The following is a 24767-nucleotide window of genomic DNA, read 5'->3' on the forward strand; positions in this document are numbered from 1 at the left end:
AATTACGCTTACATTATATATCTATTATATACATTATATATATATATATATATATATATATATATATATATATATATATATATATTCACATAGAAAAACACTGTTTTAAATTGTAATAATATTTCACAATATTTCTGTTTTTTTTTTATCAAATAATTGCAGCCTTGGTGAGCAGAAGAGACTTCTTTTAAAAACATAAACAATCTTACCGATCTAAAACTATATATTTCTATACTACTAACAGCAGTGTCGCTGTACACTGGCAAAGAGGGGACATTCTGAACGATATCTATCCAACCAAGTGGGGACTTTGTGTGTGTGTGTGAACTGGCAGTGAAATCTTTCCTCAATTACGCTTACATTATATATCTATTATATATATATATATATATATATATATATATTTATATTTATATATATACTGTGTATAATATATTCACATAGAAAAACGCTGTTTTAAATTGTAATAATATTTCACAATATTACTGTGTTTTTTAAAAAAAAATAATTGCAGCCTTGGTGAGCAGAAGAGACTTCTTAAAAAACATAAACAATCTTACCGATCTAAAACTATATATTTCTATACTACTAACAGCAGTGTCGCTGTACACTGGCAAAGAGGGGACATTCTGAATGATATCTATCCAACCAAGTGGGGACTTTGTGTGTGTGTGTGAACTGGCAGTGAAATCTTTCTTAATTACGCTTACATTATATATCTATTATATACATTATATATATATATATATGAAGAGTTCAGATGCAAAAGCCTCTAAGTGCCGTTGGAAATATTCTTCAAAAATGATCATTTTTTATCAAGCTTATATATTCAAGTTCAGTAATTTCACTTAAATTACAATTAATAGGTAATCCTCATTGTTATTTAAGTGAAAGTACTGAATTTAAATATACAAGCTTGAAAAAAATGATCATTCTAGAAGAAAATTTCAAATGGCACTTAGAGGCTTTTGCATCTGAACTCTTCATATATATATATATATATATATATATATATATATATATATATATATATATATATATATAATATATTCACATAGAAAAACGCTGTTTTAAATTGTAATAATATTTCACAATATTACTGTTTTTTTTATCAAATAATTGCAGCCTTGGTGAGCAGAAGAGACTTCTTAAAAAACATAAACAATCTTACCGATCTAAAACTATATATTTCTATATTACTAACAGCAGTGTCGCTGTACACTGGCGAAGAGGGGACATTCTGAATGATATCTATCCAACCAAGTGGGGACTTTGTGTGTGTGTGTGTGAACTGGCAGTGAAATCTTTCTTAATTACGCTTACATTATATATCTATTATATACATTATATATATATATATATATATATATATATATATATTCACATAGAAAAAACACTGTTTTAAATTGTAATAATATTTCACAATATTTCTGTTTTTTTTATCAAATAATTGCAGCCTTGGTGAGCAGAAGAGACTTCTTTTAAAAACATAAACAATCTTACCGATCTAAAACTATATATTTATATATTACTAACACAGCAGTGTCGCTGTACACTGGCGAAGAGGGGACATTCTGAACGATATCTATCCAACCAAGTGGGGACTTTGTGTGTGTGAACTGGCAGTGAAATATGTCTTCATTACAGTTAAATTATATATCTATTATATACATTATGTATATATATATATACTATTTTTCTTATTTAACGCTCTCTCTTCATATACTTTCTATGCTTTGTTATGCAGTCCCTAACAATTTACTTGCCATAGTTATGTGCCATTGCACACACACGTCTATATTACTAACATATACATGTATTAACACAGAAGTGTTGCTGCACACTAGCCAAGAGGGAACTTTCTGAATGATATCTATCCAACCAAGTGGGGACTTTGTGTGTGTGTGTGAACAGTGAATTGAAGTGGCAGTGAAATACACATCCGTAAAGGGGGTTGCACACCGAATGAGAAGCGCAGCGCTGCGCCACGTCTAGGACAACTCCAAGTATCGCACACCGGACTCACACTTTCTCATCAGTGTATGGGCAGCAATATTGTTATGTTTAATGACATGAAATGAAGATGTTTGTTCTATGTTATAATTGTACTGTACAATTAAATACAATCGTTGCTGAGTCTGCAGTCTGAAAACTACCTCAGAGCATCAGTTAACTGAATGAATTGAGAATCTCACATGAAAACCCAATTACATCAGCAATTGTCATTCAAGCAGCTGATTTATGTAAATGAATGCAAAACTAAATTTATTGCAGCATAGGGCAAAGTCAGTATACATTATCAACGATTTGAGACAATAAAATAATTTAAACTTTATATAAAACTAAATGGCACTCTGTGGCGGCAGCAGGATTACGTTCAAAAGGTCACGGGCGACGTAGCCGTAAGTACAGAGTCAGTGTTTACAAGTTGAACGCATAGGTTGAACGTGCAAACTAACTCAAACGCTGTTTACAAAAAAGTAATTAAAAGGTAAAACAACGATGTCGGACGATTTTGATTCTGTACTTCCGGCTACGTCGCCCGTGACCTTTTGAACGTAATTACGTAATACGTGACGTTACAAACGCGCCTGACAGAATAGAGCAAGGCTAGCATTTGTCCTTAGAAAAGTTACATTTTTGGAATAAGTTTTGAAATAACCGATCGTTTTGCATGATAAGACCCTTATTCATCGTCTGGTGTCGTTTAAAGACATTTGAAGCTGCATCTGAAACTGTTATTAACCGTCTTTTGGACCTTGAACCGTCTGGTTCCCATGTAAGTCCATTATATGGAGAAAAATCCTGGAATGTTTTCATCAAAAACCTTAATTTCTTTTCGACTGAGGAAAGAAAAACATGAACATCTTGGATGACATGGGGGTGAGTAAATTATCAGCAAAAGTTTTTTAAGAGCCACAAACCTGTATATAAAACTCTTTTTATTCTAGATACACTAAATGCATACAAAGAATAGACAGGATTTTGATGCAATATGCAAAAAAAGTCAGAACAGTCACACAGCTTGATCAAACAGGATCATGTTATTTTATGTTTGAGATAGATATAGATAAATAAAAATATAAATATTTAGACATTTTTTTTAACGTTGATCTTACCTAAATGTTTGTTTTTTTTTTGTTTTTTTGTTTTTGTTAAGAGTTTAAGTAACACATGGAAGCTTGATTTCAATCTTCGAATTAAACTGAAAAAAAGTAGCAAATAAATAGAATAGAATAAAGAGTTTTTTTGGTATGTCAGAAATACTACAGAAACTGAATAAAGTAATCCAATGTAAAATAACACTGGATAGTCTTTTTAGTCCAGACTGAATTAAATACAAAGGCTATTAATTCTGATTGCTTAGAATTAATGCTATATTCTGTTGTTTTAATTCAACAGAATTAATGACAGACACATATGGCTGCGTTCCCTTTAAGAACGGATCCCTGTCTCATTTGTACTGTCTGTCTGTCACACGCGTTTAATGCTTATTTAAGACATTAGACTGTCTTTACGAGGTTACTCACCAATACCAGAGTTTTGACATAATGTTGCGTGTTTTTAACTGTTAAAGCGATATAATCCAGGGATAAAACGTTTGTTTCAGGCGAGCTGTTTGAGGCGGATTGGCTTTACTGTATGTGCACGCAGTGAAAGACATCTCTGAGAGTGCGCGAGCACGGGATGGTTTAATATTGCTTGAATGTTTAAACTAAAACTTAAAAAGACGTGAAAATTATAAACGTTAGTTACCATCATAGGTTACGATGCAATGCTGGCCCGATTGTGCAAGTGAATATTTCGTCGTGTCCCGACTCCTAAACGCAAGTGTGTATCGACAGCTGCAGCGCTTAGTGTAGGGCTGCAGCTATCAATTCTTTTTGTAATCGATTAATCTAGCACTTAATCGATCGATTAATCGAGTAATCGGATAATTTGTTTATGTGTGTTTTTAAGCAACCAAAACAAATAATGTATTACGAAAATGATAAGGTGTTTGGCTTTTATTTATTTAAAAGAAAATAGAGGTATTTATTCCAACTGCAACATTTGGCTCCACAACTAATTATTGCAATTTTTACCCGTGTTTATAAGTGCCAGTGCCAACAATTATATAACAATACAGTTAAAACAATTTACTGTAAAACCTGTTACATGTAGCCCATAACATGTAAAACTTTGAATACAAACTTAAATAGTAAAGCCCATTTGGCCTTAGTTTTGTCTTCTTAATACAACATTACAAAAAAAGGATTGCACCTTCTGCAAATTACCCACCTGGAAACAAAAATATATTAATATAAAATATCAACCCAAACAGGTACACAAATGTGTACAATTTATAAAAAATAAATAAATGGAAATAAAACAATTATAAATAAGAATCAGACTTTTTCAACTGTAATCTCAAGACAAACATCAGAGTGTGTGTGTGTGTGTGTCTCACAATATTTGTTCCTCCATCACGTCCCGGTGAATGTATGCTGAAATTTTTGTTGCGTGGCTACATAAAAGTTTAAGCATATGATGAATTGCCGCAATTGGTCTGACTGGCGCGTGAGAGAGACATGGGTGCACGCGCTCGCTTACCTCTCTGCCGTCGTGCGCGAGCCGCGGTTAGGAGCTCAACATCTCGCATGCGCGCTCGCACTAGATTACAGGATATTTTAACTTGCGAATTAATATGCGGCGGTAAAACTAGTCGATCACGAGTGGCTCAACAGGTAGATCTATAGACGAACTCATCTTTCAGGCATTTGACCGAAGGGATATACACGCAGCGTGAAAAATCGAATTGCGCGAGTCTCACGCTGAATGCGTGAGAGTTGGCAGCCCTGCCAGGTATACTTTGCAGACACATTGCATCTTGTTCTCTCCCTTTATAAACATATAATGATCCCAAACTTTAGACATTCTCTGCAATTTATGAAGTCATATGTATCATGCGCTGTGGTGTGCTTCCTGAATAACGGTCCGTGTGAAACAATCAGATCCCTGCGTGCGCCATAGGAACTGCGTCATTTAACGAGGCTTCGAGGCAGATTTTTTGCCTCAAGGAATTTTTGTAATCGAGTAACTCGAGTAACTCGAGGAATCGTTTCAGCCCTAGCTTAGTGCTTGCCTAGTGCAGTGAGACGAGAAGACGCCGCACCGCGTCCGCGAGCCCTTTATATGGAAAAAATCGATTCGAGGCCGTTGAGAATCGATTTGGAATCGGCCACATTTTAAAAAACGATTAATCGAAAAATCAATTTTTTTTGCCCAGCCCTAACACACACACATATATATATATATATATATATATATATATATATAAATCACATAAAACATAAAAGCCTGCCGGAAAAGATGGGTCTTAAGGCAAGATTTAAAAACATGAATACTTTCACTGTTTCGCACATCCTGTGGCAGCAGGTTCCATAAATAAGGAGCAGCAAAACTAAAAGCCCGGGACCCCATAGAAGTAGTGCGGGTTCTAGGGAGAACAAGAGTGAGCGAGGAAGACGATCTTAAAGTCCGAGATCGAATATAGATATTAAGAAGGTCCAATAAATATGAAGGGGCAAGGTTATTGAGTGCTTTAAATGTCCGCTTTGGACAGTATTCATGTAAATTATGTCGGTTATCTCTTAAACAGTTGTGAGTGTATCGGATGTGCATCAGTGCAATTGGATCCGCATGTCATTGGAAATAATCCGACGTCTTAAAGTGAAAGTGGCAACAAACATAATGTGGTCTGTGTCCTTAATATTGATCAAGCAACCAAAGAAAAAGAGAAAAGCAATCACAGTTTGTTAATAGCTTTAGTATAATAAGGATTAATTATATTTAATTTACACAAAGAATATTTCTGCTTGAAAGAATAAAGAAGGATGTATGCATGGTTATAAAGAATGCATACTGTATATCATCCATTGAAAAGGCTGTGTTGTACTTTAGGAAAAGTGGTTTTTATTTAATTTTAAGATATTTTTTAAATCACAGTAGTTAAATCCGTATCTGTATTGCATGTTCAGACTTTTAAATCATTTATATTAATAGGTTAATAGATGTTTTCTTCGGGAGTGTATGGGTTTGTACATTTTATTCTATTCTAAATTCTAAATTAACGCATTACAATTTAACTAAACCCATTATATTTTAGTCGACTAAAATCCAATGTGATCTCATGAGAATACGTATGCATTTGTACGTAAAGTGTAGTTCTATCATACGTACATATAATTACGTTTTATATGCGCAGAAACGTATAATACTGACGTATTTACAGAACTAAAATGTAAAATATTTACGTTATTGACAGCACAAAAACGTAATTTATTTACATTTGAACAAATCCACCGATGTACACATTTGTACATATCACAATTTATGCATATTAAAATCGTAGCATTATGTTTTGACTCTATTGCATTCAACTGTCTTATTCATTACGTTTTCAGTCTCATTTATTGATATAATACTCATAAATATTAACATTTTGCTCGTTTCGCCTGCATGGTGTTAAACAATACACTATAAAACCTTAAAAATACATTCTTTAACTTTACTCGTTTAACCATTTTGTAATATAGTTTATTTGCCGTGAGGCACAGAAAGTGTTTTCTCCTATAAAACAAAACATAAATTCACAAAAGACATCAATTTTATTAGTTTGATGTAATCCAAATCTTTAGAATCCATAGCCTACGTTGTTTACAAGAAAAAAAATCCTAATTCAACCTTTTATCCAGTCGTGATCTTCGCCTCCATTCTCAGCAGCAACCGTACACGTCAAATCCCGCGCTGGTGATGAATTCAAATTCAAAAATCGCGCCCTTGAGAAGCGATACGTCGTGTTTTACGGCAGAGATATCAAATGGTCATTGGCTCTTCCCTGCCTCATCACAGATTGAGACATGAAGGACTGTGACGGTTGGTTTAGTTCTTTTGAAATAGTGCGAAGCTGCGAACTGAAGCCGGATGAACATTTTCATTGATTATTAATTTAAATTCTGCTCTGTACTTCATACAAAACTATTACAATGTTGCCAGAGAGGACTGCGACTGCAAAGCATCTTCATGTGAACGGCTTTTGGTAGCGGTTTTGACATTTTCGCAATAAATATATTATTGTGATTATACTTTTCTGTTAGTCACGTTTTTCTTCATAATTGTAACGTTAGTTTACGTAGTTTTAACGAATTGTTAGGGGTAGGTTTAGGGGTAGGAGTAGGATTGGTGGCTCAAAATATATTTTAATGCCATATTGTTAATACAACTGCCATTTCCCAACACATCTGTCCATTATGTTTTATCCTTTTTTTATATTCTGTATAAAATACACTGTAAAAAAATGTCTTGTCAAATTAACAGTAACTTACTGGCAACAATTATCCAGTACTTGCTGTATTTCATTCAACAATAAAATTACTTTAACACTAACTACAGTACTGTTAAGCATACTGTAAAATCAAATAACATTATTTTACTGTAATTTCTTACCATATTAAAGTACAGTATTACACTGTTAATTTTTAATAATACTGTATAGTATTATACAGTTATGAAATGTTATTGTATTTATTTGGTGCTACTGTGTAACCTGTAGAATATGTAGAAAATCCGTAGAAATAGAGTATTATTTAACAGTTAAAATAATATTTCTATGGATTTTCTACATATTCTACAGGTTGCACAGTAGCACTATAGGAAATAGAAAAAAGAACAATTGAAGCTTTAACTGCTCAAGGTTTATTGTGTATTTTCAAACACATTACATTTACATATATACATTTAAATACATGAATAAAATTAAATACATGAATAATAATAATGTAATATAATACAATTTAAATCATGCATGAAAATCATGAACAATCATGCGTTTCAATTCATGCAAAAATGATTATGAACAGGTAAAATAGAAAAGATTAAAGGGGCGCTATCTGATTAATCTATTAGAAAGGGGGGGGGGCTTAAACTAGATAGTCTATTGGTTTGAGATAGACTGTCTAACTGGTCAGACTGGTCTGTTGCTGATTTTAAAGGGTTTTGGGCTCCTTTATAACTAGAGGACCAGATTTGCAGGGCTGGGAGAAATGTATAACTACACTTTAACAACTACAGACCAGTGTCATTGCTCTCTCGGTTTTCTAAAATCCTTGAAAAGTTGTTTGCTCAAAAATTAATTTTTTTTTTTTAGAAAAACACAAATTATTTAATGAAAAACAATATGGCTTTAGAGATAAAAAAGATTAACTGCTTTGGCATTAATTGAACTCATAGGAAAAATTACATCTGCAACTGAGGATAAAGCAATACACAGTGGAGGTCTTCATCAACTTAAGCAAAGCATTTAAAGGGTTAGTTCACCCAAAAATGAAATTCTGTCAGTATTTACTCACCCTCATGTTGTTCAACCCCGTAAGACATTAATTCATCTTCCGAACACAAATTAAGATATTTTTTATGAAATCTGAGAGCTGGATCACTCCTGCATACTAGTCCATAGGCTTTGGTATGATTTTTTCTTTGGTATGATTGGCTTGATTTTTGTTAACGCAAATACACACAAATGTGGCATTTTCTTTTCATCCATTATCTGTTGGTCACAAAAGTACACAAACACACATTTGAAAACAAAAACAACAACATTTGAAAGACCCACAACTGTCTAGTTTGTAATGTCAAATAATGCTACAATCAAGATGAGGCTCTATAAAAGGAGTAATTAAAACAAAGAATAAGACAAACAATACGAAAACATTAAATACAGACTTACTATTTTAATTTTGCTGTTTGGCTTGATGTGGTCATCATTTATGTATCGTCCGAGATTTTCTGTAGCTTTACTGCCATCAACACTGTATGGTGAAATATTTTAAAAACACTGTATATAAACATACCATAATATGATGTAATTATACTTCATTAGAACATTCATTAATTTAATCTTACCAGTAAGATTGTCCCTGAAAGGACTAAAAAAAACTGCATCTTCAGCTGAGTAGTCTTTAAGCAGGGTCTCTCCTTCAGATCCAGCCATGTGTCTTCCAACATACTCCAGTAGGAATTCTCCTGGCTCAATATGTTTTGTGGCGATTACTCCAAAACCTAATAAATTGGGTATAAATAAGTGTAAATTAAGTATAAGAAAAGATTCATAAAGTTGTTAAGGTTGTCTAAACTGTTTTAAATGGTAGCCCTGCTTGGAAAACAAATACGATATCTACATCTAAAAGTGCAAAACTACAAAACTCATATGTATCATGACACTGAATATTGATAATTTCCATTGTTAAACAGGCCCCCGGAGTCTAACTGGCAGTTACATACAAATAATATCAAGATCACTCGCACATCTACACAATGGAGTTTAATTTGGACATCAGCAGCTAGCATAAATACAGGCAGGAAAACAGATATAAATCCACCTTTAACTGATTCAATCATGTTTTTTTGTTTCTCTTGTGTTTTTTTTAACAGCCTGTTGTTTTTAGCTACACATTTTAAACCCAACCATTCGACATTATTTAGAGACCAAACTTAGCTTTTAATTAAGTTTTGCAAAGTCATACTGATGGCAGAATTGAATGCCGTAACTTACCTTTCTCTTCACACATTAATTTTTTCTCGAATGTGTCTTTATCTTTCCCCGAAGCAATGAAGTACAAGGCTTCCTTTTCAGGAGAAACTCTTTTGGGTCTCATTTTCCTGTGAAATATAAGAACATTTTATGCAGGATATAGTGCATATGCTAAGTAAAAAAAAAAAAAAAATAGAAAATACTCTAAAAAAAAACTCCTTAGAATTGTGTAGACAATAACTTATTGAAAAGATGACAATGTGGCTGATAATTTACTACATTTTTACTATACTTTTTATATCAAGTATTTTTATAAAATCATTTTAAAAAGAAACTGAATATCAATAATACCAATCTGCATGCACATTTACATTGTAAGAGGATGCAAAAACATTGTATAATGTTAGCATTTACAAATCATCATAAAATGAAGTTAGAATGTACAACTTACCTTTTACTTCGGAAAGAAAAAAAGTGAGATGAGAAATGGCTCAGTGCGCTTAGGATCTTGGGATCTTGTAGGTAGATAAATCTTTAAACTATAATAGAAAGATAACTCTCCAATGTAGGAAACAATCTCGTTGAAGTCTTCTAAAGTTGTGCTCTTCCAAATGCCAAACATGAAGTGTGAATTAGGAACCTGGAATAGAGAGATATACGTTCTGCTATCGGAGCAGTGATTGGGCCATCGGATAAACCACAGTTAGCCAACATTACTATTGGTTCTGTTATGCAAATGTTTTGTGATTGAAATCAAATAGCTAGATTAACATAAGGGTAGAATCTGTTGGTAAATTAGTTTTAAATCCAGTTGTAAACATCAACTGGATCAGGAAAAAGTACTTTTCATAATTAGTATTATTTTGCATGCATTTTAAATAGAGCACAGAACACAAACCTATATCAATGGCAGATAAAACATGATAAAGTTAATAAAGGAAAAGTTAAAAGTTAAAAATAATTTCAAACTATGGGATGGTGCAGCATTTAAAGAAAGTAGGCGATATACAATTAATTTACTATTTAAAATATTTTAAAAGACAGAAAAAAGTAATTTACCACAATGTAAAAAAATAAATAAATAAAAAATCTGCTCATTTATAAATCAAATGATGTTATAGGGATGTAGCAGATTACCATGGGCATTCATATTTTTGTTGGTTTAACTAAACCTTTATACCACATCTGAAACGAAAGCTCATATTAATAGTTCCTCTTGTTGAATCTCTAAAAAAAATACATGCAGAGTCCTCAGAGTGTTTTAAGTATAGGATGACTTGTTTAAGCATGTGTATTTTTAGGTCTAAGGTAAACTTTCACAGCCTGGCCTTTGAAGCCGTTCTCCATAGAGATGCTAATGTCCTGCAGGTAGTGGGGGTTGCAGCTCAGTCCACTCAGGGACTGAAAACACAGTGAGAAAGCGTCCGATCACAGCCATTGGGATATGTTTCAATCAGCTCTGTAATTTAGCAGAGCTGTTTACAATACAGTCAAATCACACCACATGTATTTTTACACGTTTATATATCAATGTTTATACTTAAACACATTAACATTTTCTAAGACAGCCCTTGTTTTAGCAGGTGGGGAATAAATGAAATATGATGAGTATGTCATAAATCTTGCTTTAGTAAGCAGACACTTGAGAGCTTAATGTTACTTACTCAGACTGTTAGTATTAAACAGATATGTTAGCTCAAATACAAAAACTTATACAATTGATAATACTTGATAATACATATTTGGAATGTCTAAAACATGGATGTGGTAAATGGATCTAGGAACACAACAAAGCTAAAACCATTACTGAAACCATTTTGATTCTGTCAAAAATAATTTCTAACAATTGCACCCCTTACATGTCCAGTCAGTCCCTAATTCAATTTTTTAAGATGTTTTCAAAATATCCACAGTGTATTTTTAATGTATGTTTGTTTTTATTTGGTGTGGCTCAGATGATGAATGGAAGTGCATGTTTATGTTATTTTTGTGTTGTTGTTTTTTGTCCCAAAATAAGAAACCGTAAGTGAGTGCTTGTAATAACTTCCAGTTAAAAAATATTCATAATTACCGGTTGCTTACATGCGCTCCTCACAAAGATTAATACATTTTTTAGGTTAAAGAGCTAAGGATGTTAAATCCACAAATATCTTAACTGTTATCCATAAGCCAACTGCAATTAAGACATTTGATCAAGAAGTTTATGACAAAGAGAACGATATATCTAGCACAGAGAAACAACCTGTAGGAGCGGGATTTGATCAGATGTGAGTGTGAGCGGCACACAAGTGGAACGTTTGCTTGGATTGGGTCGAGCGCAATGCAATCTTTGCTCAAATGCTCTGATTGGGATTAAAGATTTGTAAATAAAATGCCATAGAGAAACAGAGACCATATTATTAAGATATCCACAGAACTAACCATTTAAAAAGTAAAATTCCTGTTTTTTACATAATGAACCTAAACACAAGTATTTTACTTTTAAAAATCCTATTTACTTTAACTTTTTTAACGTTTTACATCAACCACCAGTATGTAAACGTTGAATTAACTATAAAGTAAGGTGAAGTAAATGAGTGACAGCCCTTTTCACGTCCCTAAGTTGTGGCCAAAATGTTTTTCCAGCTTTTGCGAAGAGTAGAGCAGACAATATAATAAGTGCCGAAGCAAAAACAGTCGATACACTTGTTACAACTGAACAGGTTATTTACAAATAGTTGATGAATGAATCAGCTTAGATGAATAGCTTATTTACAACAACAATATGATTTTCTGTCTTAATTCTGCCTCTGATTGTTTCACTGCTAGTATATCTGCTAGTGAATTGAAGCATTTAATGTAGTCTATTAACACCTGGTCTAGCGAGATAAAAACATGCAGGAAGTTACTAAACTGCAATCATCTGTGATTATCATATGTAAAGGCAAATTTACCTAGCTTGAATGTAAATCGTTAACCACACATTCCAAAAGAATAGTTTTAAGCACTATGTCAATGAAAGGATATTGCTGTTCCCTATCGTAGTCACTTCGAGTTACGTCAGAAGTGACGGAGATTGGGGGTTTCGCATAGAAAGCCAATCCTCTTCGAGTATTAAAACACGAGCCAATGGCATGCAATGCCTTGGGGCTGCGGAATTTTGCATAGCGTACTCCGCCCTACTCCGTGAGTATAAAAGGAGGAAGTGAACGCAACCGCAGTATGTTTTCGCTTCGGAGCCAAGAGAACCTCTTCACTCCTGAAAGCACTGTTCAAGACTCTTCGAGACGAGCGTCCTCTTCAGTGTTGGTGTGACGGCGGTACCCAGCGAGATTCTGCATCGCCTGCGATCTGAGCAGTGGTCTGCCAGACTTTGCGCTTCTCCCTGGTCGCTTCAGCGCTGAAAGAGTGAATTTCCTCCTCTCATTGAAAGAGCTGCACGCGCACGTCTTTTTAAAGACGGTTCGCCCGTGCTCTTCTGGGTGTGATTGATTTCTGTCGTCATCTGATGGTCACGATCGCTGCTTTGTATGCCTGGGCATTTCAGCATGCAGCAGCAGCGTTCGTGGATGACTCATTTTCCTTCTGTGGGAACATGACCATCTCTACACTGAGGTCGAGACTCAATGATCTCACTTGAGTGAGAGTCCCGGTCCCCCCCCGCTCGATCGGTTTCCTCCATAGGGGGCCCGTCGACCCGGGGACCTGGTGATTTACGGTGATGGTGTGGGATAAGCCCCGACGATTCCTCGGGCCACACCTCCCGCCTCAGTGCGAGAGCCAGCGAGCGTTAGTTCGATTCAGTCGGTTGCTTCTTCGGTGGCACCGGCTGCTTCGGGCAGCGCTCCAGATGATGATGCGATGTCGATCACAGCATCACTAGGCGGGCTTGACTCCTCGGGAAGTGAGGATGCGGCCGCGTTGCCTCCCTCGGGAGCGTCGGCGCCGCCGTGTCTGATCCCGCGATGATGGCCGTGCTATCTCGGGCGTCCGTGAGCATCGGGTGGGGGTGGAACTCCGCCCCTCCCCGATCTCTCGCGGCTGAATAATTGGTTTTTGGGTAACGCTGCCGCCTTACGGCCACGGCCAACCCCAATTTCCTTTTTTCCCCGAGTTGCATGCGGAACTGACACGCACTAAAAAAAAAAAAAAAAAAAGAAAATAAAAAAATAAATAAATAAAAAAAAAAAAAAAAAAGCGTGCTTAGTTCCCCGCCCTTCCTCCCCTCGGCGATGCGGCTGTCTGTGGGTACGCTGGGGCTCCCCCGGTCAACCGGCGGTTGCTCTCAGATGCCCCTCCAAAGCCTATGGGTTCTCGTCGTCTATGGCGGCGCGATTCTGTAGAGCGGCGGGACAGGCAGCCTCCGCCCTGCATATGATGAGCACCTACAAAGCTAGCTGCTCAGGAATGTGCACGAGGAGGTGACGGACCAAGCGAGCTGCGAGCCTGTCGCCTACCTTGTCCTTAAACGGGTCACGGAGGCGGTCGCTCGCTCCCTTGGTCAGGTGATGCCCACCGCTGTGGTCCAGGAGCATCATAATGTTCGGCGGTGCGGTCCAGGACTTTGCCCAGCACTTCTCGACCGCCTAGGAGCAGACGAAGGCGGTTTCTCTGCCCCGACGGCCAGCTGCTGCCTCCAACCAGCCGTCGGCTCGGACGCCTCCGCCAGCTCGCCGCCGAGGACGCCCCCCTGCGGCTCCCTTCCCTCCCACGCGGCCCCAGCAGCAGCCTTCAGCCGGTTCGCGTCGCGGAGGAGGCCACAGGTAAGCGTCCCAAGAAAAGAGCCCCCCCTCAGGCCGCGTGCCCCGCTAGATGCCAGGCGAAGCGATGTTCCTGAGGCGGGCCGCTCAGTGATAGTGTCATGGTTTTTCTCAGGAGGCGGTGGCAGGGCCCCTCCTTCCCCGGTGGAGGGCCGGTGGAGAATCTTTTGTTCTAGCTAGCTCCCTGAGCTGGTTGAGGAAAAGCTGACACTGTCATTGAGCACACAGACTGGAATGAGCGCGCACGACGTCCAGTGCGTCGCCCCGTTCATTCCTCTCTGTCTCGGAGGGCGCGGAAGGGTGCGTGTGTCGTCCCCGGGCTACGCCAATCCCTTCCCCCTCTGTCGCCAGACCCCCGGCAGAACAGACCCCCGTGGAACGCTCTGCCTTCCCTGGTCTCTTCTGTCGGGGAGCGGGTTTCGACGGTGCATCCGGACGGGGTAACTCCTGCACGCATGCCGGTCGACCCGCCTCGCTGCCCCTCCGGGGGGACGTCTGTGGTTCGCATGACCCCGTTGGCTCACTTCCTGGAAGCCTGGCTAGCGCTTCCCGGGGTTCCCGCTGGGTCATCAGAACGATCGGATTCGGCTACGCGATTCAGTTCGCACGGTCTCTTCCCCGCTTCAGGGGAGTTCGCTCCACGATGGTTGGTGGCAATGCCCCAGTCTTGAGAGCGGAGATTGCGACCCTGCTGGCGAAGGGTGCAATCGAGACGGTCCCTCCAGCCGAGGTGAGGTCCGGGCTTTACAGCCCCTACTTCATTGTCCCCAAGAAAGACCGGTGGGTTACGACCGATCCTGGACCTGCGCATTTTGAACCGTTCTCTCCATCGACTACCGTTCAAAATGCTCACGGCCAAACGCATTTTCGAATGTGTTCGGTATCAGGATTGGTTTGCAGCGATCGACCTGAAGGACGCGTACTTCCATGGCTCCATTCTCCCTCGACACAGACCGTTTCTTCGGTTTGCCTTCGAGGGCCAGGCATACCAGTACGCCGTTCTCCCATTCGGGTTAGCTCTGTCCCCTCGCGTCTTCACGAAGATCGTCGAGGCAGCCCTTGTTCCCCTTCGCGAACACGGGGTTCGCATCCTGAACTATCTCGACGACTGGCTGTTACTAGCACACTCTCGAGCTCAGGTTTGCGAACACAGAGACCTGGTGCTACGGCACCTAGCCCGTCTGGGCCTTCGGGTCAACCGGGAAAAGAGCAAACTTTGCCCCGTGCAGAGGATCTCTTTTCTCGGCATGGAGATAGACTCGGTCGCCATGTCCGCGCAGCTCACGAACGAGCGCGCGCACTCACTGCTGGCTTGTCTTCGACAGTTCGAGGGCAAGAGTGCGGTTCCACTGAAACTTTTTCAGAGGCTCCTGGGGCATATGGCATCCGCGGCCGCGGCAACGCCGCTCGGTTTGCTTCATATGAGACCGCTTCAGCTGTGGCTTCGCGATCGAGTCCCGAGGTGGGCATGGCATCGCGGCTCGCTCCGAGTTCCAGTGACTCCGACGTGCCGCCGATCCTTCTTCCCGTGGTCGAACCTCAGCTTTTTACGGACAGGGTCCCTATTCAGCGAGTTTCCAGGCATCTCGTTGTCTCCACGGATGCGTCTACCACGGGTTGGGGTGCCATGTGCAATGGGCATGCAGCCGCCGGTTCCTGGACAGGAGCCCAGCGCCTCATGCACGTCAATTGCCTCGAGCTGTTGGCAGTACGGCTCGCCCGGCACCGCTTCCGAGCGTGCTCTAGGGCCAGCATGTGCTTGTCCGCTCAGACAACACTACGGCAGTAGCGTACATCAACCACCAGGGGGGGTCTACGCTCGCGCCGGTTGTCGCAGCTCGCCCGCCACCTCTTGATATGGAGTCAGAAGCACCTGAGGTCCCTTCGTGCAGTTGCATTCCTGGAGACCGGAACCGGGCAGCCGCGAGCTGTCCCGGGCCCGTCCATCTCCGGCGAATGGCGACTCCATCCCCAGTCGGTCCAGCTGATTTGGGACCAGTTCGGGGAGGCACAGTTAGACCTGTTCGCCTCTCGGGACTCGTCCCACTGCGCCCAGTTATTCTCTGACCCGCGGCTCTCTCGGCTCGGATGCGCTGGCGCACAGCTGGCCACGGGGCCCACGCAAGTGTGCGTTCCCCCAGTGAGCCTCCTTGCACGGGTGTTGTGCAAGATCAAGGAGGACGAGGAGCAGGTCTTGCTGGTAGCCCCCTACTGGCCCACCAAGACGTGGTTCTCCGAACTCTTGCTCCTCGCGACAGCACCTCCTTGGCCTATTCCTCTGAGACCGGACCTACTCTCTCAGAGACGGGGCACTCTGTGGCACCCTCGTCCCGATCTTGGAGGCTGCACGTGTGGCTCCAGGACGGGACGAGGCAGGTTTGAGTTCGCTGCCACCTGCGGTGGCGGCAACCATCACTTCCGCAAGAGCGTCGTCCACGTGACACCTTTATGCGTTGAAGTGAAACCTCTTCGTCAATTGGTGTTCTTCTCGCTGAGAAGACCCCCGGAGATGTTCGATCGGAGTCATGCTTCCTTCCTGCAAGAGGGGTTGGAGCGCAGGCTGTCGCCCTCCACCCTTTGGATTATGTCGCGGCCATTGCCGCGTCTCATGATGCAGTGAAAGGTAAGTCTATGGGAAGCATGACCTGGTCATCAGGTTCCTGAGGGGAGTGAGGGGGCTAAATCCGCCTCCCTCCCCTCCTGCCCTCTGGGGACCTCTCAGTAGACCTGGGTGCTCTGCAGAGGCCTCCCCTGGAGCCTTTGCAGTCGGTAGAGTTTTTGCCCTGTCCTATGTGACAGCACTCCTGATTGCATTGGTATCCATCAGGAGAGTAAGGGACCTGCACGCACTCTCTGTTGACGAAGTGTGCCTGGAGTTCGGGCCGGCTTACTCTCACGTATTCCTGAGACCCCGGCCTGGATATATGCCCAAGGTTCCTACCACTCCCCTCCGGGACCTGGTGGTGAACCTGCAAGCGCTGCCCCTGGAGGAGGCAGACCCAGCCTTGGCACTGCTCTGTCCGGTACGTGCTCTCCGCACCTATGTCGACAGAACGCAGTGTTTCAGGACCTCAGACCAGCTCTTTGTCTGTCATGGGGGGAGCCAGAAGGGAAGGGCTCTCTCAAAGCAACGGCTGTCCCACTGGATAGTGGATGCCATTGCTTTGTCTTACCAGCAGCAAGGCCTTCCGTGCCCCCTTGGTGTGACGGCCCATTCCACTCGGAGTGTAGCCTCCTCTTGGGCTTTAGCGCACGGCGCCTCGCTAACAGACATCTGCAGAGCTGCAGGCTGGGCGACACCCAACACCTTCGCCAGATTCTATAATCTGCGAATTGAGCCGGTATCCTCTCACGTACTCGTTTCGGCCAGTTCTGGATCCGCTCAGGTGTCTTCGCTTGCTCGCCACTCCACTCCCCGGACTGGATAAGTGCGATATTTCCTCAGTTCTTCCATTGAAGTCTTGAGTCCTCCAGCACCGACGATGCGGGCACCACTGCGTTGCTCTGGATGCTAGCTAGGTGCCTCCATGCGCACGGTTCCCCATGGTAACCGTCTCATGTGTATTATCCACTGTAAGCCTCTCTGAGCATGTGTCTTCCCTTGGCAAGCCATCTGCCACCCCTGGAGTTTAAATCAGTAGCCACCTGCGGTTGGTACTCCAGTGTTCCATATGCGTTCCTATGTGGCCATATGTGTATCCTTAAGTCCTCCCTTCGGTAGGCAGCTGGTAGCATGTCCCCTTCGGGATATGTTTCCCAGTGTACCTTGGTAATCCTGTGTCAAAGTCGGATCCCCAAAAAAAAAAAAAAAAAAAAAAAGAGGTAAGGCTCGGGGGTTCAGTCTTTCGCAGGGCACTGGAAGACAGCTTGAAGATGGCGTGATGGCACAGACCCCCAATCTCCGTCACTTCTGACGTAACTCGAAGTGACTACGATAGGGAACGTCTCGGTTACGTATGTAACCCTCGTTCCCTGAGTAGGGAACGGAGACGTTACGTCTCCCTGCCACTTCTGCTGTATCGCTGGGTAGAGGCCGAGTTCAGTCTTGGCTCCTCAGCGAAGACATACTGCGGTTGCGTTCACTTCCTCCTTTTATACTCACGGAGTAGGGCGGAGTACGCTATGCAAAATTCCGCAGCCCCAAGGCATTGCATGCCATTGGCTCGTGTTTTAATACTCGAAGAGGATTGGCTTTCTATGCGAAACCCCCAATCTCCGTCACTTCTGACGTAACGTCTCCGTTCCCTACTCAGGGAACGAGGGTTACATACGTAACCGAGACGTTTTTTGTAACTAAAACAACTCAATTCACACTAGTGAATAGCTGCTACTATATGGCTACTTCACATCTGGGTCATTCACCCTTCTCAGTGTTTATTTTGCGATAATAGACGGCTGGATGTAGCCTACATCCCTTACTCACTTTACTAACTAACCAACAAATTATTTAAATAACAAAAAAAAGTTAGTAAAACTTAATGTTAGTAAAAAAATAAGTGGTTGGTTCATTTTCATTAATTTGGTTAAAAAACAATATTAATAAATGGAAACTTATAAAGTGCTACCCATTTTCAATGAGGTTGTGTTTTTTAAGAGTTACTATAAACTTATAAACGGTTGTGTTTTTATGAGCTCATATGAATAAGATAAATACACTTAATTAATGTATTATAATAGCATTGGTTACTTCAGATTACTGAATGCATTAAATTACCGACATTAAAGGGATAGTTCACTTTGAAATTAATTTTTGATATGTTTTATCTTACCTCAAGGGCATCCGAGATGTAGGTGTCTTTGTTTCCACAGTATTTTCAATTTTGACATTTTTTGGTCAAACCGTTCTTGTCTATCAGTCCAACACTATCTCACGACCAATTCGTACGAATTTGACGCATGATTAAAAAGTGTCTAATTCGTACGACCTCACTCGTACTAATTCCTACGATTTGTCTAAACCCACGTGATGGTTAGGTTTAGGGGCGGGGTCAGGGGTAGGTCATTCGTACGAATTCATACGAATTGGCCAATTCGTAAAATATGTACGATTTAGCAAAATCGTATTAATTCGTACGTGTGAGGTCGTATGAATTGTTACGAATTAGCCACTTTTTAATCATTCGTCGAATTCGTACGACTTGGTCGTGAGATCGGGTTGATCAGTCATACACTGGAGGTGAAGGGGGTCCACCAAAGAGCAGCACAGAGAAGTCCAAACCGCAATGGAAGACGATTTCGGGATATCTAAATATGTTTAGTAAAAGGTAAAACTTCCGAAATCTCTGTGTAAATATTGAGTGACGTCACACGCAAGCGATCACTTCCGGCGTAACATTGAACTGATTCAGTTCGGTTCAGTTGGACATTGAACAACAGATTCAGATCACTGTGATTACACGAGGTAAAACGATATAAATACTGTTGGTTTTCTCACACAAACCGCTCATTTCGTGTCTTAGGCCATCAATGTGTACTTACATTTACGAGTCATTAAATCATGTTTAATTTGGACTTCTCTGTGCATGCTTTTTGGTGGACCCCCTTAGCCTCCAGTGCAGGGGCGTGGTAGTGGGGGGAAAAGTGGACCTGACTACCCAGGGCCCCGTCTAGGGAGAGGGCCCTTTGAAATCCCACCAATTTTTAAAAAAAAAAATTTTAAAACCTAATTAGAATTAATTGGGCCCTCCAATTGATGTCATTAATAATAATTAAAAAAAAAAATTGACCAAAATGAACTCAGTGCCAGACACTCTGGACCCCCTTCCAAATGGTTTAGTCCGCAACGCGTCGACCGCCCATAGACGCAGCGGGCGGCAAACAAGTAATAACGCAGTGAGTCTAGAGCCTGTAACGGGAGCCTGATCTGATCATGCTGTGCAAAAAGCCCAAATCGGGCTTTAAAAAAAAGAGAGGAAAGAAAAAGATAGGAGGCAGAATGCGGGGAAGCAGCTGATGACTGCTTTCTTCCCAAAAGGTGAACCGAGTTTGCTATATGCACCTAACGTTACATCCAATTAAAGTTAACGTAACTTAGTCAACTCCAGACAGCTGCTGCTAATGCAGGGTTCCAGACTGCGACCAAATTGGTCTCATATGCGACCATTTTTTTGAGAATTTGATTGTGCGAGTTAAAATTGTATGTGATGTGGTCGCGTCGCATACGAGTGGACGCTCGCGCAAAAGAACACCGACCGTTGTATCAGCTGCTGCAGACTGCAGTCCGTAACTTATGTTCAAAACGAACGAGTAGGCTACATCATGAATCCATTTTCCAAACCGTGTTTTTGACTTATCCTGAATCACTACGCCTGTTATAAGTGTTCATATTCGGACTATTTTTTTTTATCCCAGATTCCCGGGGTTGACTCGGATGCGAAGTTGCCCAGTGACTGCGTGACTCGCCATAGACATTAATGGAGAGAAGTAGCTCCGGCAACAGTGTTCTTCCGCAAGACACATAGACGTCACGCGCGCATTGCACACTGATGGTGGAACACGCCAATTACGAATTCATGAATAAAAATATAAAAATGAAAATGTCTCAGGAAACAAATTATTACAAAATGCAGGAGGTAAGGAGTGTGAGATTTCTGATTTTTGAACTAACTTATAAAATTTGATAACGAAAAATCTGTTTTAGCTTGTTGTAATACTCTAATCTTTTAAAATGTAATGTACATTTGAATGTTTAATGATTTTTAAAAGATAGAAATATGATGCTAATAGAAAAATGACAGACACAGAAGATTATGATTCAAATGTAAATAGATAGATTGAATGTAATTCAAATGTAAAATTCTTAAAATTACAGATTAAAATTACTGTCCAAAATCCATGAAAATCCTGAAATTTGGCAATGATAATTAATATATTACAGGTATTTATGGTAAGCCTTTGCTGGCTTTGGTCCATTAAAACCACTATTCATCGAAATGCATTGATTAATCCCATGGCATGTAGCAAAAAAAATAAAAAATAACCGCGACGAAATCAAATGCTGGTGCGACCAACTGAGAAAGTTGGTAGCATCAGTTTAACCTGGTTTCTGAGGGTACAGTTGTCTCTCGTGTTCTTGTGTTCTCCTATTTAAAAATAAATGTTTTTCATTTAAAACTTGCATCAGTATCATGGATCAAAATGTTAGTACACAAAACCGATGTAGCCTAAGGTTTAAAGGTATTTGAGCACAAGTAGGCCAAATGCATCAATTCAGGTGGTGAAAGAACCAGTCATTACTATAATCTGATTTTATTATTTAAACACTGTTTATATTTGTTTATATTCAAATAATTAAAAAAATACATTTCATTCAAAATTGAATTTTCACTTTGCTAACCCGCATCGTACAATGCCATGTGTAGGGGGCCCATTGACATTGAGAGTGTACAGGGCCCAGAATTTGGTGCTACGCCCCTGCTCCAGTGTATGACTGATAGACAACAACGGTTTGTTGAAAAATGTCAAAATTGAAAATACTGTGGAAACAAAGACACCTACATCTTGAATGCCCTTGAGGTAAGATAAAACACATCAAAAATTAATTTCAAAGTGAACTATCCCTTTAAGAAAGTACTGGACCATGTGTTGTTTATTTGGAGTTCCATGCATATTTAATCTAGTTCACTGTTTACTCACCAATACATTGGTATAACCCCAATTAATTTACTATTTAAAAGATTTTAAAAGACAGAAAAAAGTAATTTACCACAATGTAAAAAAATAAATAAATAAAAAATCTGCTCATTTATAAATCAAATGATGTTATAGGGATGTAGCAGATTACCATGGGCATTCATATTTTTGTTGGTTTAACTAAACCTTTATACCACATCTGAAACGAAAGCTCATATTAATAGTTCCTCTTGTTGAATCTCTAAAAAAATACATGCAGAGTCCTCAGAGTGTTTTAAGTATAGGATGACTTGTTTAAGCATGTGTATTTTTAGGTCTAAGGTAAACTTTCACAGCCTGGCCTTTGAAGCCGTTCTCCATAGAGATGCTAATGTCCTGCAGGTAGTGGGGGTTGCAGCTCAGTCCACTCAGGGACTGAAAACACAGTGAGAAAGCGTCCGATCACAGCCATTGGGATATGTTTCAATCAGCTCTGTAATTTAGCAGAGCTGTTTACAATACAGTCAAATCACACCACATGTATTTTTACACGTTTATATATCAATGTTTATACTTAAACACATTAACATTTTCTAAGACAGCCCTTGTTTTAGCAGGTGGGGAATAAATGAAATATGATGAGTATGTCATAAATCTTGCTTTAGTAAGCAGACACTTGAGAGCTTAATGTTACTTACTCAGACTGTTAGTATTTAACAGATATGTTAGCTCAAATACAAAAACTTATACAATTGATAATACTTGATAATACATATTTGGAATGTCTAAAACATGGATGTGGTAAATGGATCTAGGAACACAACAAAGCTAAAACCATGATATGATTTTCTATCTTTTAACTTATTTATATTTTTAAACATAAACGAGGATATTGTAGAGATTACCATATTGTTGTTTTACTGTCTACCTCTCAGCAACAAAAACTAGTGATTGAATGTGTATGTATGTAAATATTCACTGATTCAAAAAAATAAACAAGGTCCTATACACTTGGCATTAACTTATATATTTTTTTAGATACAATCATATTGGGACAATGATATACAGATGTAATCAGGATCTGAATGAGTTTGATCTTGTCTACTTTCGGCCATGATGATTGCAAACGAGGATGAAATAAAAGCTGTATTTAAATGGAGCAGTCCAGTTTATTTAAAGTACATTGGTAAAACCACAATGAGCTGAAAAACCATACACTTATAAGAACCGACAAAAAAGGAACAAAACACAGACAGAAACCTAACACTTTCAAGTAGGTTGAAATCCAATCACACATGGTGACATACACGTTTAAAGTGACTATGTGTAAACAGCCATTTGTCTTTTTATTTTCTTGTGATCAGATTGATGAAAATTCATGTTAATAACAGGTGTAAATGTGGCTCGATGTACATAATTTTCTTAGATTTTTAATTAAATTCATTATTGCTGTTGTTTTGTTTTGGTGTAAGACTACCCCAGGTGAAATACACCAATATGAAATTAACAGGAGTAAAAATGTATTGTTAATTGTTAAACGGTAATTGTAACAGGACTTTTAATGACTTACATAAAATGTTGCAGACAAAATAATCTGAAAGTTATATGGTGTTTATTTCTTTGGGACATTTAAAATAAATATATTTTATTAAAACTAATCTGAAGTAAATAATAAGATCTATCACAAAATCTATGTTATAACTAAGTCTTAAATTTACTTTTATATATATATATATTTTTTTGTTTCTTTTGTTTTTTGCAGTGTATAAGGTCAAAATTTTCTTGATTGACACTGGGCTAGTCCAATCACATCTTTAATCACCTCCCCCTCTGGGCTAAGAGAGCGTGCAGTGTCAGTGAGTATCTGTCAAAATAGTCAGAGCGATGGAGAAGAAACACAAGGAATGTGCAGAGAAATGGCGTGAAAAAAAAAAAAAGAAACCGCCTTCAGTGTCTGATTAGGAGTGAGGGGGATCATGAGAGACATTGAGTGTAGAGAACTGTTTGTTAGAGATATTTGACAATTACGCATTTTATTAGAATTATAATGAGAGTATAAGACCCGTTTGTAAACCATGTTTTTTGTCAAAATAAAAGCTGAATGCCGTTTCCATCAAAATAAAAGATAATGTTTTTATATCTCTTTCAAGTTACAGAAATTAGTTCTAAGCTAATAATGAAAGTTGCTTTTATTTTTCAGTGCATGTGTTTTACAATATATGGCTATAACTGTCTTGTGATTAATATTATAACTATGATTAATTATGTATTATGTAATGTAGACAGACACTATATCCCAACTAAAAGAGTTTTGAGTTTTTCTTTGTTCAATTTGCACACTGAATATGGGTTGGAGCTCTTAAATTTGAACTCTCAAAGTGCACCAGATTGATGAATTTAACATTAAAGGGTTAGTTCACCCAAAAATGAAAATTCTGTCAGTATTTACTCACCCTCATGTTGTTCCAAACCCCGTGAGACCTTCGTTCATCTTCGGAACACAAATTAAGATATTTAAGATATTAAGATCGCTCCTGCATACAGTCCATAGGCTTCTTGAGGGAATGACTCTTGATGGCATAGAAAAGTCATTAAAGACATCGTTAAAATAGTCCAAGTGACTACAGGGGCTCAATCTTAACTTTATCAAACGACGAGAACACTTTTGTGTGCAAAAAAACAACAAAAATAACAACTTTATTTCAACTATTCGTTTATTTCTCCCTCTGCGCGAGTCAGGTTACTAGTTTAATAGCGTAAGCTTCTGTTATTATACGTCACACGCATCACACACATGACCAGCGTCGGCCAATAGTGAGCCTTCATGTGACGTAGCTTTACACAAT

The 24767-nt window shown here is 39.6% G+C and overlaps 1 protein-coding gene and 2 long non-coding RNA genes across 8 annotated transcripts in view; 1 reads left to right on the forward strand and 2 right to left on the reverse strand.

Annotated features, from left to right (window-relative positions):
- csmd3a (CUB and Sushi multiple domains 3a) overlaps positions 1–24767 on the forward strand; it is a 310494-nt gene that overhangs the window by 65722 nt on the left and 220005 nt on the right. The window lies entirely within an intron of this gene.
- LOC148977081 (uncharacterized) lies at positions 8376–8965 on the reverse strand. The gene is made up of 3 exons (XR_016145831.1): positions 8944–8965; positions 8768–8849; positions 8376–8587 (listed from the first exon to the last, which is right to left on the reverse strand). It is a non-coding gene; the product is annotated as an uncharacterized LOC148977081 (long non-coding RNA).
- Positions 8974–10794, reverse strand: LOC148977082 (uncharacterized). Its single transcript, XR_016145832.1, has 3 exons — positions 10023–10794; positions 9593–9699; positions 8974–9099 (listed from the first exon to the last, which is right to left on the reverse strand). It is a non-coding gene; the product is annotated as an uncharacterized LOC148977082 (long non-coding RNA).

The sequence above is a fragment of the Pimephales promelas genome, chromosome 12 (assembly GCF_988280905.1).
Source record: "Pimephales promelas chromosome 12, fPimPro1.hap1.1, whole genome shotgun sequence".
Lineage (NCBI taxonomy): Eukaryota > Metazoa > Chordata > Actinopteri > Cypriniformes > Leuciscidae > Pimephales > Pimephales promelas.